The 20,839-nt window shown below is 45.5% G+C and overlaps 1 protein-coding gene across 1 annotated transcript in view; it reads left to right on the forward strand.

Annotated features, from left to right (window-relative positions):
* Positions 1 to 20,839, forward strand: part of LOC145336236 (uncharacterized) — a 94,478-nt gene continuing 73,639 nt past the window's right edge. Inside the window, exon 1 of the mRNA XM_080181739.1 lies at positions 1 to 275. The gene's annotated coding sequence lies outside the window, so the exon portion shown is untranslated. The remainder of the gene's footprint in view (positions 276 to 20,839) is intronic.

Genomic DNA, 20,839 nt, shown 5'->3' on the forward strand with positions numbered 1-20,839 from the left:
TGTCCGTTTGACATGTACTATACCGCTTGTAGCCACAGGAATCTCAGTTTTATACAAGGAAGCATCGGTGTTAGAAGCACAGAAATTTATTTCAAATTCAGAGGTGGAACTGAGTCGCTGTTTGCATGCTGCAGTGGATAAAAAATCAGATCTGGGTCACGGTTACCTGCTGCAGGGAGATAAAAAAAGAAGATAGATATCGAACTGAGCTCTCTATCAGGGAGAGCTTGCTGGATTTTGAAAGTCAAAGGGATTTTCTGTCTCTGCAACACCAGGTGAGTCTGAGTCTACAGAACGCTTGCTTGCCACATTACATGCTGTGTGATAAAGACAAGGCAGGTTTGCCATTAACCATTGCAGAGAATTGGCGTGCAGCCAAAGAAAGTTGCCAGTGGATAGGTAACCATGGAAACTCAATGGCAGCAAGGTGACCAAGGGTACGGGAGACTAGACATATGCAATCAAGGGAACTGAGTGAAGGCTGGGCAATCAAGGTATGAGATAGAGGCTTTGGGAGTGAGAGTGTGCGGTGGTCTGTGCACAGTGGGAGAGCGGCTTTGTTTAAGTCAGCAGCTGTGTGGCCAAGAACACATGGAAGGGGCTGCATGATAGAGAATCAGTAAGGATATGAGGCATTGGGCAGGATTTTATGGCCAAGCTCATCCCGAAACCGTAAAATCTGAGGTCAACGAAGCTTCTCATTGTTTACCCTTCGCCCACTCCAATTCCTGTGCGGGTGGAGTGGCAGAATTCTGGCAAATGTCAAATTTGATCTGATATGTTGTTGTCACATATATTGAAATACAGTATTGTTTCTCGCATGCTATACAGACAGAGCATACCGTTCATAGAGAAGGAAAGAAGAGGGTGCAGACTATTGAGTCATAGCTAGGGTGTAGAGAAAGATCAACTTAATATAAGGTAGGTCCATTCAAAAATGTGATGGCAGCAGGGAAGAACTTGTCCTCGAGTCAGTTGGCGCGTGACCTCAGACTTTTACACAGTGGTGGCACAATGATGGTTGCTATGTGACTGAGGGCACGTGATAGTGACCAGGTGACAGTCGCTGTCAGCAGAAGGATGGGTGAGATGTGACTGAAGAGGTGTGATAGTGATAGTGCTTGGGTGACAAAGGACATGTAACAGTCGTTAACTGTGCGAGGGTATGTAATTGCTATGGATAATAAGTGTCTCAAATCTGGCAGTCCAGAGGGTGAGTCATTTCAAAACTGGACATTTTTAGAAAGTGCAATGCGTTCATTTTGACACTTCCCTGGACAATTATTTAGGAACTGCATTGGCGCGGTGTAGCGCCAGACTATCTGCTTCATGGCTCGCGTGTCAGTCTATTTCCACCTTCCAAGTGACCCTTAACCCCCACCCAACCCAGACTGGCAAAAACCATCCACGGCCCAATCAACCTGACCTAACAAGATCCAGAATCTGGTGTGGCCTCAGTCCTGAAGTTACTGGTTTTGAATTTGTCTGTACTGTAAAGGACAAAATGAGAGCTACAGGTCAAAGGAGGTATGATATTAGCTGCAAGATAGTGAATGAACAGTGAGTGGGAGCAGGAAAATCCAGTCCTCAAAACATACAATCAATGGCTAAATATGTATATTCTTCTTTACCACAGCGCAGGTTGATATTCAATGGAAGGAAATTAGTTTTTATAACTACTAAGATTAAAAATATTTTTTAAAATTACAAGCACGTTCACCTCAGCAAGGGCACATGTGATGCCATGGTAACAATGATGTAACATGCAAATAGCATTAATGAGATATAATTTGTAATCTAACTGTGCTGGATAACAGAGTCTCCCACTGGCTTCGCATGCACACTCCAGCTTATAAAAATTCATACGGCTTAAATATCTCAAATTTATTAACCCTGTGAAAGTAGCAGCAACAATCTGCCCATCACAGGGCTTTCACTATTGATAATTTAGCGTAGGATCATAGAATCTGTACAGTACAAAAGGAGGCCATTTGGCCCTGCAATCCCACCCAGACCCTATTCCTATAATTCCTTACATTTACCCTGATAATCCCCCAATTGTAAGGGGAAATTTAGCATGGCCAATCAACCTAGGCCACATATCTTTGGATTATGGGAGGAAACTGGAGCAGCCGGAGGAAACTCACACAGACACGGGGAGAACGTGCAAACTCCACACAGACAGCGACTCAAGGCCGGAATCGAACCCGGGTCCCTGGCGCAATGAGGCAGCAGTGCTAACCACTGTGCCACCGTGCCGCTCAATAGATCCATATAGGCAAAACAATCAATAGGTCTGACTTGTTTAGTGATCTTTTTCAATTCTTTCATGGACTGTAGACATCGTTGACTAGGCCAGCACTTTTATTGCCCATCCGTAATTGCTACTTGAGAAGATGTTGGTGAACTGCCTTCTTGAACTTATGAAGCCCATGTGGTGTAGGTACACCCACAGTGCTGGTAGAGAGGGAGTCCCAAGATTTTGGCCCAACAACAGTGAAGGAATGGCGATATAATTCCAAGTCAAGGTGGGGAGTGACTTGGAGGGGGACTGGCAGGCGATGGTAGTCTCGTGCATCTGCTGCCCTTGACCGTCTAGGTGGTAAAGGTTGCGTGTTTGGAAGTTTCTGTTGAAGGAGCCTTGGTAAGTTGCTGCAATGAACCTTCTTGCTCCGGGTGTTAAAGGCCGCATGTCTGATTGCCTTCCCTAACTATCCTCCCAGTTTTCAGTTGCAGTCTGATCCCTCTCCCCCCATCACCACCTTTGTAGTGTTTTAGACTATTTTGTGATCTTGAAGTTGCTTTATAAGTGCAGATTGTTCTTAGTTTGTGAATTACTAAAAAAAAATACTTTTCATTTCTGAATGGGTTTAATATTGTAAAGGATATGTCATAACAGCAGATTTATAGCATTTTTTATTACATTGTTTTTAACAATTTTAGAAATGAATCTCCATAAGGGTTTGAGAGATTATTTTGGGCCTCTTTAGAACCAAATTTACATCTGAGTTTGTACAAGCACTTGAAAGTATTGGAGTCTTCAGATCTGAATGGATGTACTTAGAGAATTATAGAATTCCTACAGTGCAGAAGAAGGCCATTCAGTCCATTCACAGTGTGTCTCACCCAGACCCTGCCCCTGCCCTATTCCCATAACCCTGTGCGTTCACTGTGGCTAATCCATCTAACCTACACATCTTGGGACACCAAAGGGCAATTTAAGCATGGCCTAATCCACCTAAACTGAACATCTTCGGAGTGTGGGAGGAAACCGGAGCACTCGAAGGAAATCTAAGTAGACACGGGGAGAACGTGCAAACTCCACACAGACAGTGACCCAAGGCTGGAATCGAACCTGGGTCTCTGGCACTGGGAGGCATCAGTGCTAACCATTCTGCCACTGTGCCGCCCACATATGTGACTGAATATGTGTGCATGAGTGTAGATGTCAGAGGGGGAATGAGAGGATTGGGCTGGGATTCAGAAACTTTTGAATGTGGGTCTGTTTGTGTCACCTCATTACCAGGGATTGATACTTGTCCGAAAGACATGCTGGTTAGGTGCATTGGCCGTGCTAAATTCTCCCTCAGCGTACCTGAACAGGCGCCAGAGTGTGGCAACTAGGGGATTTTCATTGCAGTGTTAATGTAAGCCTACTTGTGACATTAATAAATAAATAAACTTTAACTTTAAACAGCAATGGGGCACAATGCTTAGCACTGCTGCTTCACAGCGCCAGGCACCTGGGTTCAAGTTTGGCTTCGGTTCACCGTCTGTGTGGAGTTTGCACATTCTCCCCATGTCTGCATGGGTTTAATCTGGGTGCTGTGGTTTCCTCCCACAGTCCAAAGCTGTGTGGATTAGGTTGATGAGCCATGGAAAAAATATACCTTAGTGGCAGGGGGACTAGCAGGGTGAACATGTGAGGTTATAGGGTGGGATATGAGGTCTGGGTGGGATTGTGGTCGGTGCAGACTCAATGGGCCAAATGGCCTCCTTCTGCATTGTAGGGGTTCTATGATTCTAAATTTGGAAGCCAGTCCTCTACCCCCCCGTAACCATATCATCTCTGGTGAAATGAGTTTCAGAACAAGGCAAGTGAAGAAACATTTTGGACTTAAGTGAAGCAAGACTGATAGCTCTTGAGGAATGGAATTGAAGGTTATGGAGGTATTTGTGACATTATTTAATTCCTCAGTTGAGTTAAGGCTGGTAATTTAAGGTTGAATTTTAAGATTTAAAGCTCTTGGTATAGTGTTCCACTTAATGAGGTGCTGATTTAGAATTTGGATGTGGAAGTCAGTGTGACCAATTTACAATCCAATTGATTTTTCACTGGGTATTTGCTGATCTCCTTTCCATAAGCACATTCCTCCTGTGGTGGATACAGGGATCAGGCTGTTGGTGCAGATCCCAAGTCCATGATGAAGTAACCATGCATGAACAATCGATGAGGCGGGTTTGATTATTAATTCTAGCAAATTTATCAAACCAGTTGGAATCCTGACAGATAGAGGGATCAGAAGACCATAAGATATAAGACAGGATGGAGTATTCCCCTTAGTTGTAGGGCCATTTACATGGGGGCACAAGTTAAAAGTGAGGGGTGAGGGGTTTAGGGGGGATTTGAGGACAAGCTTTTTTATTCAGATGGTGGTGATGGTCTGGATTGCGCTGCCTGGGAGGATGGTGGAGGTGGGATGCCTCACATCCTTAAAAAAGTATTTGGACGAATACTTGTCATGCCATAACATTCAAGGCTATGGGCCAAGTGCTGGCAAGTGGGATTAGGTGGGCAGATCAGGGTATGTCATGCGTCAGTGAAGACTCGATGGTCTGAAGGATGTCTTCTGCACTGTAGTATTCTGTGATTCTGAGGAGTATAATTAGGCCATTTGGCCCATCGAGTCTGCTCCACCATTCAATCATGGCTGATAAGATTCTAAATCCCATTATCCCATTTTTTCCCCTTTGATCCCTTTACCAAAAAAAAACTATCCATCTCTGTCTTAAGCGCACTCAGCGACCTGGCCTCCACAACTTATGTGGCAGTGAGTTGGGCTCTGCACTCCACGGCTAGTATTTAACCGTTCCCGCCTGCCCACTACCGGAATCACTACAGGCAAGGGGTGGAGCATGGGAAGGTCCGTTGGTCTCGGGTGGGATTTTATGGTTTTGGGATGAGTGAGGCTGTAAAATCCTGCCCCACTTGCTAAGAATGCCGGTCTATCCTGAAGTGGGCCGAACTCTGTGCCCGGGTGCAGTGTTTTTTCAGAGTAATGAACTGGGACCAATTTTCTTCTGCTTTAGTGCCCCGTTTATGCATCATTCCCAAGGGTTTGAGACTTACAGCACCAGCACTTTATCCCATTTGAAGCTAGTGCCCAATTTCGGGAGCATCTCCATGTGGGTAGGAAACTCCAACCTCGGACCAGCAAGGACATTTAGATTGTATGCAAGTGCCATGGGAGTGGCATTACAATGTCCTTTCCATCACATCTCAGGATTCAACTGAGGAGGTGGCCTGCACTCTGAGCTAACTGGTTATTTGGATGGTGCAAGGTTGCCCCCTTGGAATAGGAGGACCTTTGGGGGGCTGTTTGCATTTTTATTAGCCTCAGATAAATACATTTCAATCATCTTTTGGTGTAGCAGGTACTGAACCTGAGCATGGAAGCCATTAAACTCATTCTGACACTGGAGAGCAGTACAATTCAGCCTGGCCATTTACATTGCTAATGGCCTGATCAGTTTTAGACAAGTTGAGTGAGTGGGAAAATATCTGGCAAATGCAAATGGATAAATGTGAAGCCATCCACTTTGCAGAGAGAAAGATAATTGCAGAGTATTAAGTTTTATTAGTGTCACAAGTAGGCTTACATTAACACTTCAATGAAGTTACCGTGAAAATCCCCTAGTCACACTCTGGCACTTGTTCATATGCACTGAGGGAGAATTTAGCACGGCCAATGCACCTAACCAGCACATCTTTTGGACTGTGGGAGCAAACTGGAGCACCCAGAGGAAACCCACACATGGAGAGAATGTGCAGACTCTGCATAAACAGTGACCCAAGTCAGGAATCAAACCCAACTCCCTGGTGCTGTGAGGTGGCAGTGCTAACCACTGTGCTACTGTGTCACCCTAAAAATTCCTTAATCACTGATGGAGACATCTGGATTTGAACTCGGGATCTCGTTGCTCTGCAGTCTAATGCTCTACCACTGAACTATACTCCCTTAACCCCCTTATTATTCAAATGGTGAGAGGTTGGGTAATGTTCACATGCTGGGAGACATTGGTGTCCTAGTCACTGAAAACAAGCAGGCAGGTACAGCAAGCAGTTAGGAAGGCAAACAGAAAGTTGGCCTTCATTGCAACAGGACTTGAGTGCAGGGGCAAAGATGTCTTCCTGCAGCCATGCAGGGCCTTGGTGAGATCAGACCTGAAGTATTGTGTATAGTTTTGCTCTCCATATCTCAGGATATACTTGCCATAGACGGAGTCCAGCAAGTGATGGCTGGATTGCAGTGTGAGGAGACATTGGGTTGATTGGGCCTGTACTCACTGGCATTTAGAAGGATGAGAGGGGATCTGATAGAAATGTATAGATTTCTGACAGGGCCGGATAGACTGAGTGCAGGGAGGTTTCTTCCTCAGGCTGGAGGGTCTAGAACCAGGGGTCACAGTCTCAGGGATGGAACCACTCAGGATTGAGATGGGGGGAAATCTCTTCACTCAGAGGGTGGTGAACCTGTGGAATTCTCAACCACAGAAAGCTGTGGAGGCCAAATCACTGAGTATAGTTAAGATGGAAATAGATAGCTTCCTAGACTCTAAACATGTCGAGGGATATGGGGAGAGCGCTGGAGTATTTTTATTCATGTACGGGATGTGGGCATGGCTGGGCTGGGCCATGATCATGTTGAATGCCGGAACAAGCTCAAAGGGCCGAATGGCCTTTTCCTGCTCTTATGTTTCTGCAAAGCCGAATTCCTTCTTCTCCTCTCAATTTAGAATATCGGTTTGATTAACTGCATGATCCACTTTCTCCTCCTCCCCTGGAATCTCATAGAGTCATGGAATCCCTACAGTGCAGAATGAGACCACTCGGCCCATCAAGTCCGCACCAACCACAAACCCATCCAGGCCCCTTCCCCATTACCTCAGATATTTATCCTATAATCCCCCTAACACTAGGGTCAATTTAGCATGGCCAATCAGCCTAATCTGCACATCTTTGGATGGTGGGGGGGGAGCATGGAGCACCCGGAAGAAACCCATGCAGACGTGGGGAGAATGTGCAAATTCCAAACAGACAATGACCTGAGGCTGGAATTCAATCTGGGTCCCTGGTGCTATGAGGCAGCAGTACTAAACATTGTGCCACCATGTTGCCCCAATTAGTGGATTTCAACCTGACTTAAACTCGGTACTATGTATAACTAGTGAGCTGTGTAGATAGATGAACGTTTCCCAGTAAAACAATAAAATTGGAATGTTGCAAGTGACATTTCAATCCTTTTAGCAGAATAGGTATTACAGTGAATCAGCCTGGGAGTTTCCTAGGCTTCTGCCCCAGGACAGTTCAACTTTAAGATTCACCTGTCTTGGTTGAGTGCTCTCGCGTCTTGCCTCAGTAGGTCTTATAGTAGCCACCTGGCTATGTGAGTTTCTTCAGTTGCAGTCCTGGGGCTACTTGTCATTTCAGTGTCAGATATGGAGATTTCAGAATTACCACCTGTCTTGTGCTTCCTGGTGGGTGGGGTTGGTGGGAGGGGGAGAGCACCCCCCTGAATGGGAGGTAAGCAGTGGAAGATTGATGGCACAATAAAGTGTAACACAAACCAATTTGTGCCAAAAACCAATAGGAACACGTTATCCAGATGTCTACAAGGAACACATTGTCTGTTGCGAGTGTGTTAACTGCAGGGACATCCAGGCGATGAAATCATAAATTTACACAGCGATAATGACACAAGTGAATGGAAATGAAAGAGCTTGTCAGGATTGCTCATTTTATCTGAAGTGTGATGGACAAGTTGCTGCAGGCGTCCGCAATAAAGATAGGGGAGAGGAGAGGCGTGGAGAAGAGGAGGGAAGGAGGGAAGAAGTTATCAAAGCTGTTCCATTATCAGCGAATCCGTTAGCAAGTTCTATCTTGCATCCTTGGTGAAGCGGGGTTTATGTGTTTGCGTCACAAAACCTGATAAGAACCTGTTTGTTGAAAACTTTATTTTCCACTTTCACCTTGATCGCAGGGTTTCCAAAGCACACAGGGTGAGACGCTCTGTCTTTGTGTATGTGAACATCTCACGTGGCTTCTCACTGAGTGTAAGACCGATATAAATGGAATTGACCTTGTAGCATTCAGCTGAGACAAGTACAGTCTCTCTCCAGACAGATACATAAATTGTTCAGGTTTGATAATGTAAAGCTAATGGATGGCACAGCACCATAGTGGTTAGCACTGCTGCTTCACAGCTCCAGGGACCTGGGTTCGATTCCCAGCTTGGGTCACTGTCTGTGTGGAGTTTGCACATTCTCCTCATGTCTGCGTGGGTTTCCTCCGGGTGCTCTGGTTTCCTCCCACAGTCCAAAGAGGTGCGAGTTAGGTTGATTGGCCGTGCTAAAGTTGCTCCTTCGTGTTGTGAGATGTGTAGGTCAGAGGGATTAGCGGGTAAATATGTAGTGATATGGGGGTAGGGGATGAGTGGGAATGTAGTCAGTGCAGACTCATTGGGCCAAATGGCCTCTTTCTACACTACAGGGTTTCTATATTTCTATGTTTCTAATACAAAAGCAAGGACGGAATGAAGCAATTCAACCCATCAAGTTAAGAGTTCCTAATTATTTCAATACATGATGTGGAGATACTGGGGTGGACACAGTAAGAAGTCTCACCAGGTTTATTTGGAATCAGAAGTTTCTGAGTACTGCTCCTTCATCAGGTAAGGCACTCCGAAAGCTCATGATTCCAAATAAACCTGTTGGACTTTAACCTGGTGTTGTGAGACTTCTTACTAGACCATATAGATCATAGAACTCTAAAGTCCAACAGTGCAGAAGGAGGCCATTCAGCCCATCAAGCCTGCACTGACCACAATCTCACCCAGACCCTGTCCCCACAACCCCATGCAATTGCCATAGTTAGTCCCCCTGACACTAAAGGCAATTTAGCATGGCCAATCCACCTGACCTGCACATCTTTCGGACTGTGGGAGGAAACCGGAGCACCCGGAGGAAACCCATGCAGACACGGGGAGAACATGCAAACTCCACATAGACATTCACCCAAGCCAGGAATCAAACCCAGATCACTGGTGCTGTGAGGCAGCAGGCTAACCATTGTGCCACCATGCTGCCCATCTATTTCAATATTATCCTTGGAAGGCCTATGTCACCCAGTCTCCCTTCCTAATTGCACTTTTACACACTTACGTACATTAAATTCATTGTTGGGCTCACTTAAATTTTGTCCAACTCATTCCATATTTTTTTAACCTGCATCAGTACCGCTCCTCCTAGTTTTGGATCATCTATAAATCTGACCACTTCACAATGCGTTGTGTCCCTACGGGCATCCACAGATATCCTCCCCTTAAACCCACTGCCTACTTTGATAGGAAGAGCACCCTAGGGCCCCAGTAGGCACAAGCTGACACTTAGGAAAGAATTTTATCCTTCTGTATCATAGAATAGAATCATAGGGTGGGATTTTTCAGCCACGCTTGCCCCAAGGCTGAACCTTTGCATGGCCTGCCACAGGAATCATAGCAGGCGGGACGGTAAAATTCCGCCCACAGAATCGCTACTGTGCAGAAGGAGGCCATTCGGCCCATCAAACCTGCACCAACAACAATGCCACCCAGGCCCTATCCCCATAACCCCATGTGTTTATCCCACTAATCCCCCTGACACTAAGTGACAATTTAGCATGGCCAATCAACCTAACCTGCTCATCTGTGGGAGGAAACCGGAGCACCCGGAGGGGACCCACGCAGACACAGGGAGAACGTGCAATTCCAGCATCCGAGGCTGGAATTGAACCTGGGCCATTGGCGCTGTGAGGTGGCAGTGCCAGCCACCGTGCCGCTCAATGACTGTGGGCTGCAGGGGCTTTTGAATTTTCAACTCCTCTCTACCCCGGCAACGTAAACAAAAGAAAGATTTGCATTTAATTAATGTCTTTCACAACCTCTGGATGCTCCCAAAGTGTTTTCCAGCCAACAAAGTCCTTTTGTTCAGATGGACCCAACTGCTGTAAGGCTTTATTCCTAGTGTAGACTCTGATTTAAGCGTGGGCAGTGTGGAAGATTGCCCAGTAAAATGTAAACTCCCTGTGTAATACGCTGCCTGATCTGAGCTGCTTTCCTGTGCACTGATGTCTCTCTCAAAACAAACAGAGCCGCAGTTAGTTTGATTTCCATTTTGAAGCGAGTCCAGCTGATGTAATTTTCTGACAGGAAAATTATCCTTGAGAGGCGCAGACAAGCCGGGACATTGCTGCAAGTTGAAATTATTACACATCACTGCCACTTGCTGCAAGATATAACCGCTCATCTTAATCTATTTACCCTGATGATTGACACTTCATCCAAACACAAACGTTTCCCACTTGACACTCGGTGCTGGTGTTGATTATGTCGAAGCCACTTCCAATCAAGGATAACAGCGTTGCTCAGGAACAGGGGACTCCTACATTACATTAGAAATGGCCCTGACAGTGAGGAGATTTAAACAGACAGTCGGTGCCCTTCCCTCAGGATGTTTTGTAGTTGAAAAAGATTACATGTAATGAGGTGCTTTTTCACATCGGTTCAGTGAGCAGGTTTCTTTCTCAAAGAATTGTGAAGAGTTGTGGATAAGTTGGTGATGGGAGTTATAAACTCAAGGCGTTCACACAGCATACAGAATACAGGAATGCAAAGTGGATGATCAAATCAGCCAGTCCTCAGCTCAGGTTATCTTTCAGCACGGTGGCACAGTGGTTAGCACTGCTGCCTCGCATCTCCAGGGAACTGGATTCAATTCCTGGCTTGGGTCACTATCTGTGTGGAGTTTGCATGTTCTCCCTGTGTCTGCGTGGGTTTCCTCCGGGTGCTCCAGTTTCCTCCCACAGTCCAAAAGATGTGAAGATTAGATGCATTGGCCGTGCTAAATTCTCCCTCAGTGTACCCGAATGGGTGCCAGCCTGTGGCGACTAGGAGATTTTCACAGTAACTTCATCACAGTGTGAACGTAAGCCTAATTGTGACTAATAAATAATTAGGCTTATGTTCACACTGTGATGAAGTTACTGTGAAAATCTCCTTGTTGCCACAGTCTGGCACACTGAGGGAGAATTTAGCATGGCCAATGCACCTCATCTGCACATCTTTTGAACTGTGGGAGGAAACCGGAGCACCCAGAGAAAACCCAAGCAGACACAGGGAGAACATGCAAACTCCACACAGATAGTGACCCAAGCCAGGAATCGAACCCAGGTCCCTGGTGCTGTGAGGCAGCAGTGCTAACCACTGTGCCACCGTGCTGCCCACATTCTCCCTGTGTCTGTGTGGGTTTTCTGTGGGTGCTCCAGTTTCCTACTTTTCACACTAGTAATAAAATAACTAAAAATATAGAATTAACATTTTCTTGTGGCAAACTAAGTTCTACGCACTTAAGCATTGTATGTTGCCCTCCAGAATACCAAGGCATGCACCTAGATTCAGAAAGAATGTTACCAATGATGGGGGAGACCAGAACTAGGGGGTCATAGTTTGAGGATAAGGGGTAAACCTTTTAGAACTGAGGTGACGAGAAATTTCTTCACCCAGAGATTTCTTCACTCCCACTGAATGTAGTTGAAGCCAAAACATTGTCTAATTTCAAGAAGAGACTAGATGTAGCTCTTAGGGATAAAGGGATCAAGGGATACGGGTGGAAGGAAGGGATCAGGACATTGAATTCAGTGATCAGCCATGATCATAATGAATGGTGGAACAAGCTTGAAGGGCCGAATGGCCCATTCCTGCTTCTAGTTTCTATGGTTCTATGTTTCATGCTTGCTCATCACTTAGAATCCTTCTGGTAAGATCGCCCCCAGTGGATGTGAAAGGATGTGGTTCAAACTTGAGATAAAAATTAACCTCTTCAGAAAACCACAATGTCATTTAATTGTGACAGTTTGAAAAAATAAGAAAACAAAGTGCCCACAGTGAGATAAATATTTGACACGCAGATAGGAAACTGCCAAGCTGGCAGCTCGCACTCTGAGACCATTAGGCACCAAGCATTCAGCTGTCCATTCCTTTAGCTTATTGACAGCTTGTAATGCCATCAATTGTGGATACATTTCCCTTTAACATTTTTTTAATTGCTTTATTAGAGTCAAGCTGCTGATTCTAAACCTCTCCATTAATTAGCACTAAAAATAGGAACCTCCAGAAAAACTCATTATTCAGGGAAACTCAGTATCGGGTTTTCCCAGAGGAATGAATCCTGTCCGGAATAGTCCCAGTAAAAATTCCCATTACTGTGTTTGTTAACAATGCTTTTGTTTCTCTTGTGTGCACATTTGAGTGGCAGCAGCAACAAGCATTGACTTGTCTGAACCTTGGCTTGAGGAGATAATGTCAGTGAAATCCGTAACTTGTGCACAGACCAGTGGATTTATTTGTTGTTGAAATCTCATTTCGCAATTACTGAGGTGTTCCTAGGATTCGCCACAAAGTTCCCACTGGCTCCCCAGTCTTACTTTGGAAATGAGAGAGACATTACTGAAATGATACTATTAATGATAACAATAATGGGGTTTTTATTCATTTATGGGACATGGGCATCACTGGCTGGCCAACATTAATCGCCCATCCCTACTTGTCTTTGGAGGGCAGTTGAGAGTCAACCACATTGCTGTGGTTCTGAAGTCACATGTAGACCAGACCAGGCAAGGACGGCAGATTTCCTTCCCTAAAGGACATTAGTGAACCAGATGGGTTTTTACGACAATGGTTAGTCAGAAGCTTTTTCCCAGGGTGGAAGAGTCAATTACTTGTGGGGGGGGGGGGGCACAGGTTTAAGGTGCGAGAGGCAAGGTTTAAAGGAGTTGTACAAGGCAGATTTTTTACAGAGGGTGGTGGGTGCCTGGAACTTGTTGCTGGTGAAGATAGTGGAAACAGATATGGTAATGACTTCTAAGGAGTGTCTTGACAAATACATGAATAGAATGGGAATAGAGGGATATAGTCCCCGGAAGGGTAGGGGGTTTTAGTTAAATTGGGTAGCGTGGTCAGTGCAGGCTTGGAGGGACCTGTTCCTATGCTGTAATTTTCTTTCTATCATAATTATCAGTAGATTCTTAAATCCAGATTTTTTTAAATTGAATTCAAATTTCACCACCTGCCATGGTAGGATTCGAACCCAGGTCCCCAGAACATTAGCTGCGTTTCTGGATTTATTGTCTAGCGATTAATATCACTCAGCCTTTGCCTCAGTAGCAGTGGGAATGGTTTTAACCTGTGCTGCCTGTCAGGCGACTGGTGAAATTGGGTGCAAGACTGGTTTTAAACCCTGCCCAACATCATTGACATAATATGAAGAGTAAAATCAGACCGACTATGAGTTAATGTTGCATCTAATCCCATCAATCCTTCAACAAGCAACTTAGGTTAATATCGCCCCCACTGTGTCAACAAATATAGATATTGGTGATTAGTAAGCTGGCATTTGTCAGTGTAGGTTACTGAGGACCACCTCTGGGAGCCACTGTTTGATAACCCGAGGCTTAGATCTTTAGTATTGTGTTCAATCATAGAATCCCTACAGTGCAGGAAGAGGCCATCCAGCCCATCGGGTCTGCACTGACCCTCCAAAAGAGCATCCGAACCACAGCCCACCAACACCCCCCATGTCCCACACCCCACCTCCCCCACCCACTCAATCCCCCTAACCCCATGCATTTACCATGGCTAATCCCCCTAACCTACACATTTTTGGACACTAAAGCCGAAACTTTACCGCCTCTCCCACTCCGGTATTGGGGCAGGCGAGGCTCACAGAACGGAAACCTCCATTGGCCTGGGGTGGGATCTTACGATCTCATCCGACTGAGGTCGTAAAATTCTGTCCTGAGGAAAAATTTATCATGGCCAATCCACCTAACCTATATATGTTTGGACATTAATGGGCAATTTAGCATGGCCAAATACCTAAGCTGCGCATCTTTGGACTGTACGAGGAAACCGGGACACCCAGAGGAAACCCATGCAGACATGGGGAGAATGTGCAAACTTCACACAGACAATGACCCAAGTCAGAATCAAACCCAGGTCCTTGGTGCCGGCCTTTTCTAGGCTGCAAACATCAAATATTTAATAGGTTGCTCCAGGCATCACCCCAAATAAAATGAGTCATCGGGAACCTTAGCCCCAAACACCTAGGGCCAGATTCTCTGACCTTGCCCACAGCTGGGATTTTCCAGTCCCGCTGCGCGTTCTCCTCTTGTCTGCATGGGTTTCCTCCGTGTGTTCCAGCTTCCTCCCACAGTCCGAAAGATGTGCTGTTTTGGCCATGATAAATTCTCCCTCAGTGTACCTGAACAGGTACCGGAAAGTGGCAACTAGGGGACTTTCACAGTAATTTCATTGCAGTGTTAATGTAAGCGTATTTATGATTTGGCTGAGCGGCAAATTCTCCGATCTTGCTGGCAACTGCAGTGGGGCGTGAACAGCCGGAGAATTTCAGCCCTAGAATTATTTTGAGATGAACATGTCTGAGGGAAGGAGTGCAGGGGCAGACTTTAATCCACTTTCTCCGTAATTTCTCTGAAATCCACAGGAGCAGTTTTGAGGTATACACTGTATGGAATGTAAGTTATCAGCCTGATATCAGGGATTGACATGCATCGCTTGGTATAAAAATACCTTTGGAAAACAATGGTCAGCACTACTGCCTCACAGTTCCAGGGATATGGGTTCAATTCCAGCTTTGGGTGACTGTCTGTGTGGAGTCTGCATGTTCTCCCCATGTCTGTGTGGGTTTCCACCGGTTTCCTGCCACACTCCAAAGATGTGCAAATTAGGTTGATTGTCCATGCTAAGTTGTCCCAAGATGTGTAGGTTAGGGGGATTAGCAGGGTAAATACCCGGGGTTACGGGGATACGGTCTGGGTGGGATTGCTGTCAGTGCAGGCTCGACGGACTGAATGGCCTCCTTCTGCACTGTAGCAATTCGATGAATCTATAATTCTAAAAACAACTTTTGCTCTCTGAAATGTTTGGGTTGCCGCATCCCTAAGTATTGTCCACTCAAATAATCATTCCTGTCATTCAACGAAAGCCTGCGATGCCATCTAATCATGGATTCGCTTTGAATTTAGTTCCAAATCATTGTCAAATAATCTGCGATAACGGTTAGATGGACAACCCACCTCGACACAGGAATTCAACCCTTTATTTTGTTGCAAAAATATACTTTATTCGTAAAATACCTGAAAGAACATTACAAACATTTTAAAATGGCTGCCATGGAAAACGCAATGATACTCAAGTTTTCTACATAGATCACATTGAACTCAACCCTGAAAAAAAGACAAAACTTGCAGGACTAACCCTGTATCTAATGGGGGGAGTATTGCAGCCAGCCCTGACATGATACCCAGTCATTCCAAACTCACATCAACTGCCAGCCTTGCACAATTTTAAAGTTTATTTTATTAGTGTCATAAGTACGCTTACATTAACACTACGATGAAGTAACTGTGAAAGTCCCCTAGTCGCCACTCTCCGGTGCCTGTTCAGGTACGCTGAGGGAGAATTTAGCATGGCCAATGCACCTAAGCAGCACATCTTTCAGACTGTGGGAGGAAGCTGGAGCACTTGGAGGAAACCCACGCAGACATGGGGAGAATGTGCAGTTACAGACAGGTACCCAAGCCAGGAATCGAACCTGGGTCCCTAGCGTTGTGAGGCAGCAGTGCCACCCAATTTGGGGAAGTGAGCGGGATTGGCAATTTCACATCCCTTGGCACAGGATTTTTCTTCAGGTTTTTGGAGGATCTGGACATAAGAGCTGAAATAGTATTCAGATTGAATCTACTCTTAAAATTTAGGTATCCATATCGTTAATGTGACAGCACCATCATATTTACCAGGTTGTGAGTGTTGACAATTCATGTGTTGAGCTGAGAGACAATTAGGCAGGTATTAGATGCAAAATTATTTGATGTTTTGTCTGGTGCGTAATGGAGATGTGTTATTCCAATTTGATGATGAAAATGACCAGTTTGATGTAATTCTTGAACTCTCCTGAGCTGGTAGAAATGGACTAAAATATTTACCGTATTTATGAGGCTTTGTTTGACAAGTCTCAGTGTCCGCTTTGTACATTGCATATCTGTATCTCTACACTCATAGAACATAGAACATAGAACATTACAGCGCAGAACAGGCCCTTCGGCCCACGATGTTGCGCCAACCAGTTTTTTTAAAAAAAACACTGACCCACTAATCTAAACCAATCCCTTTTCGTCCATAAACCTATCCATAGATCTCTTAAACGCCCCCAAACTCGGCGCATTTACAACCGCAGCAGGCAGGGCATTCCAATCCCTCACCACCCTCTGGGTAAAGAACCTACCCCTGACATCCGTCCTATAACTACCACCCCTTAATTTAAAGCCATGCCCCCTCGTGCTAGCATTCTCCATCCGAGGAAAAAGGCTATCACTATCCACCCTATCTAAACCTCTAATCATCTTATATGTTTCAATAAGATCCCCTCTTAGCCTCCTTCTTTCCAGCGAAAACAACCCCAAATCCCTCAGTCTCTCCTCATATGACCTCCCCTCCATACCAGGCAACATCCTGGTAAACCTCCTCTGCACCCTCTCCAAAGCCTCCACGTCCTTCCTGTAATGTGGGGACCAGAACTGCACACAGTACTCCAAGTGCGGCCGCACCAGAGTCATGTACACTTGCAACATGACGCTGCGACTCCTAAATTCAATCCCCCTACCAATAAACGCCAAGACACCGTATGCCTTCTTAACTACCTTATCTACTTAATTCCCAACCTTCAGGGATCTATGTACACATACACCTAGATCCCTCTGCTCCTCCACACTATTCAAAGTCCTCCCGTTAGCCCTACACTGAACACATCTGTTACTCCTACCGAAATGAATTACCTCACACTTCTCCACATTAAACTCCATCCGCCACCTCGCGGCCCAGCTCTGCAACCTGTCTAAGTCACCCTGCAAACTATGACACCCTTCCTCACAATCTACCACACCACTGACTTTGGTGTCATCAGCAAACTTACTAATCCACCCAACTATACCCTCATCCAGATCATTAATAAAAATTACAAACAGCAGTGGCCCCAAAACAGATCCCTGAGGCACACCGCTCGTAACCGAACTCCATGACGAATATTCACCATCAACCACCACCCTCTGTCTCCTATCTGCCAGCCAATTCCTGATCCAAGTACCTAGATTACCCCCAATCCCATACATCTGCATTTTCTGCAGAAGCCCACCATGGTGAACCTTATCAAACGCCTTACTAAAATCCATATATACCACGTCAACTGCCTTACCCCTATCCACCTCTTTGGTCACTTTCTCAAAGAACTCAATAAGGTTAGTAAGGCACGACCTACCTGCTACAAAACCATGCTGACTGTCTCTAATCAATTCATTACTCTCCAGATAACTATAAATCCTATCCCTAAAGTAGGGAGGTCTTGCTGCAGCTGTATAGGGCATTGGTGAGGCCGCAGCTGGAGTACTGTGTGCAGTTTTGGGCGCCGCACCTGCGCAAGGATATTTTGGCCTTGGAGGGAGTGCAGAGGAGGTTTACTAGGCTGATACCGGAGTTGAGGGGGTTGAGCTATGAGGAGAGGCTGAATAAACTAGGCTTGTACTCGTTAGAGTTTAGAAGAATGAGGGGAGATCTCATTGAGACGTATAAGATGATGAATGGGATGGATAGGATAGAGGTGGAAAGACTCTTCCCGCTCAAAAAAGACAGTAGGACTAGGGGGCACAGCCTCAAGATAGAGGGGGGGCGGTTCAGAACGGAGTTGAGGAGGAACTTCTTCACTCAAAGGGTGGTGAATCTCTGGAATTCTCTGCCCGTTGAAGTGGTGGAGGCTGCCTCGCTAAATATTTTTAAGAAGCGGGTTGATGGGTTTTTGATAAGAGAGGGGATTAAGGGTTATGGGGAGAGGGCGGGAAAGTGGAACTGAGCCACGACAGATCAGCCATGATCTTATTGAATGGCGGGGCAGGCTCGAAGGGCCAGATGGCCTACTCCTGCACCTATTTCTTATGTTCTTATGTTCTTATGTTCTTGCCCACAACAGAAGTAAGACTCACCGGTCTATAATTCCCGGGGAAGTCTCTGTTCCCCTTCTTAAACAATGGGACAACATTCGCTGTCCTCCAATCTTCCGGTACTATACCAGAGACCAACGATGACCTGAAGATCAGAGCCAGAGGCTCTGCAATCACCTCTCTAGCCTCCCAGAGAATCCTAGGGTAAATCCCATCCGGACCAGGGGACTTATCTATTTTCAAGCCCTCTAGAATATCCAGCACATCCCCGGTTTCAACTGCAATACTTTCTATTTTACACCCCTGCACCCCAGTGTCCTCCACAGCTACATTCATGTCCCCCTGCGTGAACACCGAAGAGAAATATTGGTTCAATGCCTCTCCAATCTCTTCCGGTTCCACACACAACTTCCCTCTACTGTCTATAACTGGCCCTAATCTTGCCCTAACCAACCTTCTGTTCTTGACATACCTATAGAACGCCTTAGGATTCTCCTTAATCCTATCAGCCAAAGTCATCTCATGTCCTCTTTTAGCCCTTCTTAACTCCCTCTTCAACTCCCTCCTAGCCAATCTAAAGCTTTCTAATGCACTACCTGAGCCCTCAAGCCTCATCCGAACATAAGCCTCCTTTTTCTTCCTAACCAACGAATCAACTTTTTTAGTACACTCAGCATACTTTATTGTGTCCTGTGCACTTTGAGGAAGAAATCGGATCTCAAGGCCCAATTTTTGGGCATTATTGGCCTGCATTAACAGGTGATGACTATGGAGGTTGGGTAGGGAGGTCCTGGTTAAAATAATTGTAAACAGATCCTTTGCAGAATGGGTTTGATGGGTTGAGTGATTCTTTCTCACTCTGGATTTTCATATGCTATAATTTTCTATAACTTACCTCTGGGCGTTGCCATCAGCAGAGGACCCAAAAGGACCCCCATAAAACTCCACCACTCACTGCTTCTCCAACAGGGGCTTAGTTCATGCATCTTTTTATTAAATTGACTTATGGGACGTGGGTGTCTCTGGCTAAGCCAGCATTTATTGCCCATCCTTAACTGCCCTCAGGAAGTTGCTGATGAACCTGCCTTCCTAAACCGCTGCAGTCCATGAGGTGTAGGTACACCCACACTGCTGTTAGGGAGGGAGTTCTCAGATTTTTTTCCCAGGAAAGGCCAAATACAAGAGGGCACAGGTTCAAGGTGAGAAGGGGTAAGTTTAGAGGAGATGTGCGGGTAAAGTTTTTCACGTGAAGAGTGATGGGTGCCTGGAATGCACTGCCGTTGGAGGTAGTGGAAGTGGTCACATTAGCAACGTTCAATGCGTATCTTGATAGACATATGAATGGGAGGCAAATAGACGGATAGAAACTAGATATGGACAATGAGTAGAGGGGCCAAATAAGGATTAGGAATTGGTGTAGGCTTGGTAGGCCAAAGGGCCTGTTCCTGTGCTGTACTGTTCTTTGGTCTGTGTTATTTTGACCCAGTAACAGTGAAGGACTAATGATATATTTCCACATCAGGTCCATGTGCTACTTAAAAGAACATTACAAATGTTTCTTTCCTGATATTAGGTGAATGGGGTTATAATTGATTCATACTCCACTGCTCTTTTGACTGTCTGGATTATATTATCAATCCTCCAATCCTCAAGGGCAACCTCTGAAGCAAGGCTTCCCCTCATAATTTCTACTCTTATTTTTTGAAGGATTTCAGGATGTATTAACTGCTCCAGCTGCCATTTAATGCTTGAATTATTTTCCCAGCACATTCCTTCCTGACTCATGGATGGATTCCTGAAACCATTTATTGGGATCTGGAATTTGATCTATACATTTGATTCCAGTTAGATCAATGCAAAGAATTTATTTAATCCTCACTTTTGATCCTCATAATATTTGTTATGACAGATTGCACCAAATAAACCTTTAGATCCTGAGCCGATTTTGTTCAAGTTTAAAAGGAAAATCTTTTGATTCCTCTTGCTGGCATCAACATCATCCATTCTATTGATCTCTTAGCCTTTTGATTACAGTATATTATTGTGTAAGAAGCAGGGCCTCTCCCCTGGCAAAACGATTTATTTCCTTCAGATGCGTTCCTTCATATCTTGGTGGGGGAGATCTTGTGGCGCAGAAGGTTAGCATCTCTGCCTCTGAGCCAGAAGCCCCACCCCAGGACTTGATGGCCAAGGAAGTGTGTTCATAACACAGTCAAACTGGTTGAGTGTCAGCCTATAAATTCTTGCTAACACACCAAAGGCAGTAAGAGCGGGGGAGACTCCTGGTCAGCCACACTGGCTGTGGAGTGGCTCCCTTCAAGTTATAAGCCACTAGCAACATCATACAGCACGGAAGAAGCCCTTCGGCCCATCAACTCCACACCAACACATTAGAAACGCCTGAACTCCCACCTAATCCCATTTGCCAGCATTTGGCCCATATCCCTGAATGTTATGACATGCCAAGTGCTCATCCAGATACTTTTTAAAGGTTATAAGGCAACCTGCCTCTACCAC

The sequence above is a fragment of the Carcharhinus amblyrhynchos genome, chromosome 3 (genome assembly GCF_965287045.1).
Source record: "Carcharhinus amblyrhynchos chromosome 3, sCarAmb.v2.hapA, whole genome shotgun sequence".
Classification (NCBI taxonomy): Eukaryota; Metazoa; Chordata; class Chondrichthyes; order Carcharhiniformes; family Carcharhinidae; genus Carcharhinus; species Carcharhinus amblyrhynchos.